Source organism: Aquarana catesbeiana, linkage group LG05 (assembly GCF_042186555.1).
Source record: "Aquarana catesbeiana isolate 2022-GZ linkage group LG05, ASM4218655v1, whole genome shotgun sequence".
Taxonomy (NCBI): domain Eukaryota; kingdom Metazoa; phylum Chordata; class Amphibia; order Anura; family Ranidae; genus Aquarana; species Aquarana catesbeiana.
The window spans coordinates 565,903,049-565,912,733 of NC_133328.1; the positions used below are offsets into that span (position 1 = coordinate 565,903,049).

Consider the following 9,685-nt stretch of genomic DNA (forward strand, 5'->3'; position numbering starts at 1 on the left):
GGAGTGCAAGGTTTAGGCGTGCATATGTATATCGTGCATACCGACCCAGGTGCTGGGGTCAGGAGTACATAATGCAATAAGTGCAGGGCTCAGGAGTGTGTAAAGCACAGAGTGCAGGGGTCAATAGTAGGTATCACAATGTGCACAGGGATCAGAAGTACATAATGCATAGACTGAGGGCATCAGAAGTGCCTAATGAACAGAGTGCTGAGTGCCAGAGTGGATATTGCACAGAATGCAGAGGTCAGGGGTGGGTATCGCAGAGAGTGCAGGGGTCAGGAGTGGGTATCTGTCACGTACCTTGGTGGAGGCTGAAGTAAAAAGAGGGCTCCCCCTGTGGCTCTGATCTAGACACACTTGCAAGGCTCAGGGTAGCACACGTGCCGGGAACCTGGATGGCAGATAATTAGTAGAGATTGTCTGCAGAGATGGTGGCACAAGCAGGTAGGAGAAGACCTCATGGTCAGCAATGGTTAGTAGGCATGCACTGTTAGTGTGGAAGTGCAGGATAGGACCCAGAAGGCAGATCTGGTAGGTAGAATAACAAGGTTCTGGTGTGAGCAGGCAGAGAGACCTAGTCTAGAAGCTAGAACCAGAAGTCATATACACAGTCAGGCGACTGGAAGACAAGATGTAGAAGCCAGGCCAGGATTATACATGGATAGGCAGTAGTAACAGAAGCAAGGACTGGAGACAAGCCGGGTCAAAAAGGGAGAGAAAGCAGAAGCGAGGTCAAGCAGCAAGCTGGGGTCACAATCAAAAGGGAGTCAGAAAGATATCCAGGTCAGAGAGATATCTAGGGAAAAGTTGAGTCAGTAACAGGTAGTCAACCAGAAGGCTAACGAGAAAGCACAGTCACAAGGATCACAGGGAGCTTAAGAACATCCAGTGATTAGCACACATTTGGGCCTTCTTTAGATAAGCAGCTTGGTGCCATTCCCTAGATCAGACGTGCTCCGGCATACGCTGATGTGGGCTGGCACACACAGCTGCGCCAAAGTCTCAGTGCACTCTGGTTACTGGCCAGAGTCCATATGTGTGCTGGCACATCTGCAATAGCATTAGCTGCACGAGTATTGGTTTTCTTAAAGTATCGCAGAGGATGCAGGGGTCTGGAGATCATATTGATCAAAGTCCAGTGGTTAGAAGTACATGATGCACTCCACTCCACAGTAAGACCCCCAGTATAGATTCCTTCCCTACAACTGAGAAACCTCCAGTACAGATCTTAAACTCACCAGATGCAGTTTGGAGTCAGTTGGAGTCCTTCCCTTTGGCTGTGTCACGTGACTGGAGTCAAGGAGGAGCATTGCCCTTTAAGCTGCTGCTGTCAGATGGGCAGAAGTGGCTCTGCAGTACAAATACCATAGGCACTGCAGCACAATAAAAGACAAAAATTGTCAGGCTTTGCAAAAGATGTGGGGAGATGCCCTTGGTTATCTTTTAAATGCATTTATAAACAGAACCAGTATAAGCGTTTGAATATGCCTCTATTTTAGTATCCTGTAAACCAAGATTCAGATTGGAAGTGGCAGCACGCTGAGCCAGTCAGGATTTTGTTGCTTTGCACATTGCTCTCAGTCTTAAACTGTAAACATGTTCACAGGAGGAGAGCACACAAAGGTGTCGTAGGCTAGGGGTCGGCCTTTGACCAAGCTGTGTTGCTTAACGGCAGTAAAAAACATAAGTGAGGTCACTGACCTGGCTATTATGTTTGGCAATGGTGCCATAATCACAAAACAAACTGAGCAGATTTATACATGGATTTATACATGGTTTGAAAGATAAAACAGTTCATATATCTGTATATTGGTTTTGGAGTTTTGTCTTATTTTGCCATATCTAACATTTCTTCTTCTCAAGGATTTTATCAGAGGCCATGGTGGCACACTGCTGGAAACTTCAGCAATCATAATCCCAAGACAATAGTAAAAGCTTTATTTTTTAGCCGATGGTTTTCCTAAATATTTATTTCAACTGCTGCTTGTTTGTAAGGTTTTAATACTTGTTATACTTTCAATAAATCACGTTTTGTACTTTATCTGATCTTTTCGGGTTGCTATAAAACAGATTGTTTTTAATGGCTGCTCTAGCAATGAAAAATATCTGTGTTAGGTGGAGAAAAAAAACAAATTGATGCTTTTTCAATTCCATTTAATGGCATAAGAATCTTCGCAGCCTGCTGTGAAAAATATTCTCTTAATGATAGGCCTGTGGCACAACTTAAAGAGTCATCAAGAAATAAATGCTCTGCTGTCTGTTTGGCAGCTTGGTGTCCCTTAATTGAAGTATTATAAGAATCTGTGCAGAGGAATCGCCTCCGGGGTTTTGTAACTAAATAGCATGGACACTTCTGATGAGACATGCAGATGAAGACGTGTCAATTTCCTCCAATTTTTCACTCATACTGAGAACTGATTAATTTTACTCTCATCCCTGCTAGCAAGAATACAGTAATTTATTGCTGCTGGATAATGTCAACAGTATATAGGCAGTGAAATTCTGACCAGAATTATGTTATGGTGGGTCGAATATTGGCATCAACAAGGTGGAGCTTGGCAATTTGATCAGAACATTTAGTAGACAGGGATTTTACCGACTCAGGTATATGAATAAAGTAATGCACAACATTAAAGTTTTGTTCTGGAACGTCTTTGGGCATCTTGATTGGCCAATCCTGGAATGATGTAATTCCTATGCATGCTCAAAGCAGTTAACTGAACCATTAACAAATGCTGCCGCGCTAAACATAGATATTGAATAAACAAGTGTCCATAAAGTGTGAACAACTAGTGCTGTTCTAAACAGTGCAGATGAATTCCCTGATGAACATCTAGTAACAGTGAGTATAATTGATGTGCGTTTTGATAACCCAAGTTTTGCACCGCCACCGATATTGATATAAAATGCCTCCTTACCAGAGGTCTAGACTCCAAATGTTAAAGTCTAGACAGGCGTGATATGCAAGTATAGAAGATCCAATCAGCTTTCTCTATTATATTGCAGGTGGTACTGTCGTGGCTGATGGTAAAGTTTACTCCATAGTAGGGCCCATGAAGTGTAAAACTGCTTGACAGTTTATTAAAAGAAATCAATGCTAAACTCTTATGCCCTGTACACACGGTCGGATTTTCAGACGGAAAATGTGTGATAAGACCTTGTTGTCGGAAATTCCGACCGTGTGTGGGCTCCATCACACATTTTCCATCGGAATTTCCGACACACAAAGTTTGAGAGCTTGCCATAAAATTTTTCAACAACAAAATCCGTTGTCGGAAATTCCGATCGTGTGTACACAAATCCGACGGACAGTGCCACGCATGCTCAGAATAAATTAAGAGACGAAAGCTATTGGCTACTGCCCCGTTTATAGTCCTGACATACGTGTTTTACGTCACCGCGTTCAGAACTATCGGATTTTCCGACAACTTTGTGTGGCTGTGTGTATGCAAAACAAGTTTGAGCCAACATCCGTCGGAAAAAATCCATGGACTTTGTTGTCGGAATGTCCAATCAATGTCCGACTGTGTGTACGGGGCATTACAGGAATCCAGTATAAAATCAGCATTAATAGATCGAAGACATCATAGAAGTCGATCGACCAGTAGACAGGATTGGCGTGCGTGGTACCTCACAAAAATGGACTCCACCTGACGATATACAGGGATATAAACCCAACAGGTGTTCTAATCCCTCTCCACTCAATTCAAAACTGAAAATAAAGTTTGCCTTTAGTTATGCTTTATTTTACAGAAAACAGGCAAAGTTGCAACTATACAGAACATGACCTGTATGAAAATCCAGTTACACCATAGACTAATCTGCCTTTTTTGTGGCTATTGTGTAACCCACTTAATCTGAATGCTCTTTTTCCCGAACATGCAATTCCTGCAAATGTTGCCTGCAAATCTCTAACTGTCCAAGTCAAAGTTTTCTTGGGAGGCCTTTTTTTACTAGCATATGATCATTTGATCCTGAATAAAAACATTTTTTGGGAATCCTTTTTTCATCAAAAGATTTGAAATATTTAATGCATGGCACTCATGTCTTCTACCATGATAAGCAATGTGCCAAAAATAACTTCTTGCCACTAAAGATCAAACCAAAAGGCACTTGCCTACAGCACTTCCATTAGTATGCAATAACCCAAAACAACAAATCAGATATTGTATGATATAATCTAATACAGCCTTGTTCAAGGTGGAGTAAGTAAAAGTCTTCATATAATCATCATTTCTTGTTGCCTTGCTTCAAAGAAGTATTGTATGTTTGGGTGAGTGTGTCATGGGTCGGGGGCTGCTCCATTGCTGAATACTATACAAAGATGCATCTCCCACTGGATTTTATGGCAGCCAAAAAGTTATTACAACCACTTTTTTAAAAGAGAAAAAGTTTATTTATACAAAAAGGGGAAAATTCCATCTTTACTTAAAATAATCTGATCTTAGGTTGTACAGCATCATCTACTGTTCTCCCATTGGGGGTAACAATAGCAAACAACATACATATATAAATGAATGAATTATTTGCACTGATTAGTCAAACAGGGAGCAAAAAGTAACATACACCATACACAGGTAAGTAATTAGTTGCCACCGTTTGTTACCAACGCGTTTCAGTTGTAGACAATCTTTTTCAGGGCACTCAGGTGGAACTTACCTAGATATACAAATAACAATAGAGAGTATATAGGCCTAATACATATGCAAAGTTTTGGATTCAAAGAAGTCTCATGAATAAAAGTAAATATCACATCGATATGTAGCGTGAGAGAAGCACCAGGAAAGCCATCTTAGCTGTGAAAGAGTATTATTTGCACGACTGGGTTTTCTAAAACGCTGGCTAATTATACCTAATCTTTGTACTGGTGTGGTTAGCCTTTGTAAAAAATATATTGCCTTAATAGGGGCTCTCACAATCCTTAAGGAACAAAACAGAGAAAGTTGGCCTGTAACCAGAAAAGCAGAGAACTGTCTGGTGCCAGTCTTGTAAGTAAAAAAGCTTATGGTTTGATCTCACTCCCAAACCTCCTTAAGGAATTTTAGAGATACAGAACCCTTTTAAATCTTAAAATCAATATTGGCAAATCCGAAGCGATGGGGATTGATCTCCCGCAGCCCCTTCTTTCATGTCTCCAGAAGAGTTAAAAATCAAAATGGAACAACTCTGCGCTGACATATTTAGGCACACTCATCCCCTCCAAAATATCACAAATATTTGAATTAAACTTCCCTCTGCTCCTGCAAAAAGTCAGAGCTCTCCTGAACAAATGGACTACAGGGCTCCATTCTTAGTTTGGCTGTTGCAATATTCTCAAAATGTGTATCCTCCCTAAATTCCTGTATCTTCTACAAGCCCTACCAATTTATATCCCCTCTAACTATTTCAAACAGATTCAGGCAGTGTTTTTCGAATTTGTATGGGCTCACAAACGACCACGCCTGAAAAGAAGTCAACTCGTCATAACCCAAACAATATGGGGGATTGGCGGTTCCAGATATATGAAAATATTATCAAGTAGTTCATTTGAGTAGACTCATTGATTGGAATAGACACCGAGACATCAAACTATGGGCTCAACTGGAACATGCTCAAAGAGTCATATCTCTCTGTAGAGCACCCTGGTATTACAACTCATTGCCCAGAAATGTGAAAAGCCATCCCCTTATTGGTCAGACCATACGGCTTTGCTGAAGTCTGTTTACTAAAGCATCTCTCTCCTCCCCAAATTCGCCACTCTTGCCGATACTGGGAAATCCACTTTTTACCCTGGGGTACCAAGATACACCCTTTCAAAATCTGATGTACTTTGGTTGTTTACAGGCCTCTCATTTCTTAATTACCGTATTTATCGTCGTATAACACACGCCGGCGTATAACACGCACGGCAAGTTTAGGAGGGAATTTTAAGGAGAAAAACTTTTTAAGGAAAAAAAACTTACATTTAAATGCCCATCAATGCAGCCTTGCACAGCGTCCATCTGCATGCTTGTCCAGTGTCATTTGCAGCCTTGTCAGTGTCATTTGCAGCCTTTTCAGCCTTGCCAGTGTCATTTGCAGCCTTGCAGCCTTATCAGTGTCCATCTGCAGCCTTGCAGCCTTGTCAGTGTCCATCTGCAGCCTTGCAGCCTTGTCAGTGTCCATCTGCAGCCTTGTCAGTGACATTTGTAGCCTTGCCCAGGCTGCAGTTAAACTGCAGTGACTTGTCAGTGTCACTGCAGTTTGAAAATGGCGCCGCTGAGATACACAGAGCCGGTCCTCGGCTCCTCTCTGCTCTTCCCAGCTCCTCTAGTCCCACCCTATGATGGACATAACATAGTTCCAATGGCGGGACTGGGCGTGACTGTGAGCGGAGCTGAGCGCCGCCCATATACATACATAGCCGAGTGTACTCGGCTAGGTTCGGCTAGCTCTGCTCACAGTCACGCCCAGTCCCTGTGTTATGTCCATTATAGGGCAGGACTGGGCGTGACTATGACCGGAACTAGCCGAGCCTAGCCGAGTACACTCGGCTATGTATGTATATCGGCAGCCGGCGCTCGCTCCGCTCACAATCAGCAGGGGGGATCGGCGTATAACACGCACCCAGGATTTTCCCCTGATTTTAAGGGGAAAAAAGTGCGTGTTATATGCCGATAAATACGGTAATATGCGTTGGCCATCAATCTCTGATCTTACAAATCTCTCAGGTCCCTTCCGACTAGATTTTTGGAGGGCTCTTCAACTCAATCACTTTTTTGGATCCCTCCCACCCCCCTGGGCAATTTCTGCAGACCTCTAGAAGAATACTGCTCAGAGAAGGGCATGATGCCGCATACACTTTCGATCATTTATAACCTATTGATCACAGCCTCACCTACTATGCTGCCTCAGTTTTTATGGTTGAATTAGATGGACTTTATGGTTGAACTAGATGGACTTGTGTCTTTTTTCAACCTGACTAACTATGTATCTATGTAAGTAACTGGGAACGAGACCTTAATTGCACATTCAGCCCCCACCAACAGCAACATATACTCCAATTTACATATAAACCCTCCATTTGCACGAGAGTGCAAGAAACAAACTTTAACATCTTAACCAGAGGGTACAGAACAGCAGTGAGATTACAATTTTTTTCCCCTCGACTTCTGATCATTTTGAAGATGCCAGGAAGACCGGGGATCACTTTTGCATATTTTTTGGTCCTGCCCCAAGCTAAATCAATTTTGGAAAGAGGTGTGCCACATTGCCCAAAAGTTTACGGAGTGTCCAATTCCGGACGACCCAGCTTTTTTCCTGCTTCATGCCTCCAATGCTACTGGGAAAGTATACAAAAAATTGATCATTCACCACCTCTTTGACGCCGCCAAGGCCTGCATTCCTCTCAAATGGAAATCTCTGCAGCCTCTGACCATCGGTCTAGGGCTCAGGAAGGTAGAGGAAATAAATAAGGTGGAGGCTCTTGTCCTCTCGGCACGTAACCAACAAGAACGCAACTACAAAACTTGGGCATTATGGAACATGTTCATCTGCTCTGATAAGGGTCGAACCCTCTTTGGATGCGACCCTGTAGACTGACTCTGCTCTGCCATGTCTAGAAGTGAACTGTGTACTCCGGTAGTACCGACCACATAATACGGGTGTTGCCTGTGTGGTTTGCGTGTTCACATCTCTCCATCTTTCCTCCTCCTTCCTAGCTGGGAATACTGCCTTCTATTTTCAGTATTCTTGTTTTCTTTACAAATGACAATGTTTTGTGCTGTACTGTATGCCACTATGTTTACACAATGTTTTGGGACCATGGATCACGTCCTCTGACTAAATAAAAGATTTGAAAAAAAAAAGCTTATGGTTTGTGCAACTGGACACATGGTCCAACTTCTTGTGGTAAGTGCTGGATGGACTAGTGTGTTTTATTTTTTTTTTTTCTTCTGGGGAGACACTGCTTAAGGATGCAAATAGCTGATTGGGGAACATTTTGAAGCATGAGTGGTTGGATTAACTCTCACTATCTGGAAAAAAAGCACCTTTTTGGATGTCTACTCCATAAGACTGAGAAATCAAAGCTGCTGTAATTACAGTAGGTCAATTTTTCAATTAATAGTGAAGCCACCAGTAAAGTCAACATTACAGCCGTGTAGCCTTCTCCTTTAAACACAAGCCAGTTTTGGCAGCTGTCATATTTCTATCATCACAGGTTCACAGTAAAATCTAGAGAAGGTTAGACAAAGTATAGTAAAGAAATTAATGGGATTTTCAAGGTTCTAATGAATATATCTATGACATCCAATATTAAGCGCTTATTATTTTTTACGCTTATTAAAATTACATCTGATTTTAATATAGTTTATGCCATGCCAAAATACAAAAAATAAATACAAAGATATTAAAATTACAGCTTTCTCCCTGTGTAGACTCTCCCCATTTACCTACCACCCTGTCACGTATCTGGTCGGAGTCTGAAGTGACGAGGTCAGCCTCTCTTATATCTCCAGCCCAGGCCCCGCTGAGAGTGAGGACAGAGGGAACCAAGGGACAGGAGGAACACGAGTGCCTGCAGATGTAGCCCCGGAAACTTGTAGCAGAGGATGCAACTCTTGGAAGGCAGGAAGTCGCAGCAGGTCCCAGGATACTCGGGAGGCAGTGTTGAACCAAACAGGAGACAGAAGCAAAGTCACTAGGATAGCTGGGTTCGGTAGCAGGTGGGCAGCAGGGTACCAAGACATCAGGCAGGAGCAAGGTCAATTGGTCAATTGGAAGCCGGAATCAGTAACCAGTAATCAGGAGTATAGGAGGGTCCAGCAGCAAGGTCAAGGAAAGCCAAGGTTCAGTAAGGGTAGTACCCAGTACATTTATTCATATTTTTCAATTTACCAATCCAGGAGATAATTCCCACTGTCGATGGGGGAGTAGACAGCAGGGGGGCACAGGGCTGTTCTCATATGCTGTCATCGTATATAGTGGAACGAAGTCCAAGAAATCTTCTTTCCCTGATCTGAAGAAGCAAAAGTGTGAAACACTCTTCTGGATTGGTTAAGTGAAAAATATGAAGGAATGCAGTGGGTGCGAATTGGGTCTACTTTAAGTCTACTAAGAAAGGAGCTAATATTTCTTTCTTATTTTGTTATGGTATAAACTATATGTTATATCAGATATAGTTTTTAGAAGTGGTAAAAATAATAAACAATTAATATTTTATGTAGTGGATTTCATAGGTATGTGTCTTTAGGACCATAAAAGTCCTAATAATTGATGTACTATACTTTGTTTACCTGTTAATATTGGAGCCTAGTTTTTTTCCCGATCAGCTGAATTTTTGTTAATTTAAAGAAAGTTAGAAACTAAAATGTAGTGCCAAAAGTGTTAGCACTTAAAGAGAAAGCATTGGTGGATCAGTGACTAAAGATGATATATTAGACCAAATTATATGTTGGCAAATGCTGCAATAATACAACATCCAGGGGAAAAGTATATTCTGTATGTACAAACTTTAATTGAGAGGTGTTAGAGTCCATTAAAAAGAAGGCAGAATGGACAAAGCTCTAATGACTGCGGAAACATTTTGATTATATTCTAGAAGAAAGAGCTGGGAGGTGGAGCGGCCGGTGAGAAGATGGCAACAGTTGCGAGTTCTGGCACGCAGACACATAAAATGTGGACGCTTACTGAGAAGGAAGCAGCAAAATACAACTGTGGTTTGTAA

General features: G+C 42.0%; 1 protein-coding gene across 1 annotated transcript in view; it reads right to left on the minus strand.

Moving 5' to 3' along the window:
• The window catches only part of TRIQK (triple QxxK/R motif containing), a 298,291-nt gene extending 296,718 nt beyond the window's left edge, over positions 1-1,573 (minus strand). The window contains exon 1 of the mRNA XM_073631949.1: positions 1,239-1,573. The gene's annotated coding sequence lies outside the window, so the exon portion shown is untranslated. The remainder of the gene's footprint in view (positions 1-1,238) is intronic.
• Positions 1,574-9,685: the final 8,112 nt, after the last annotated feature.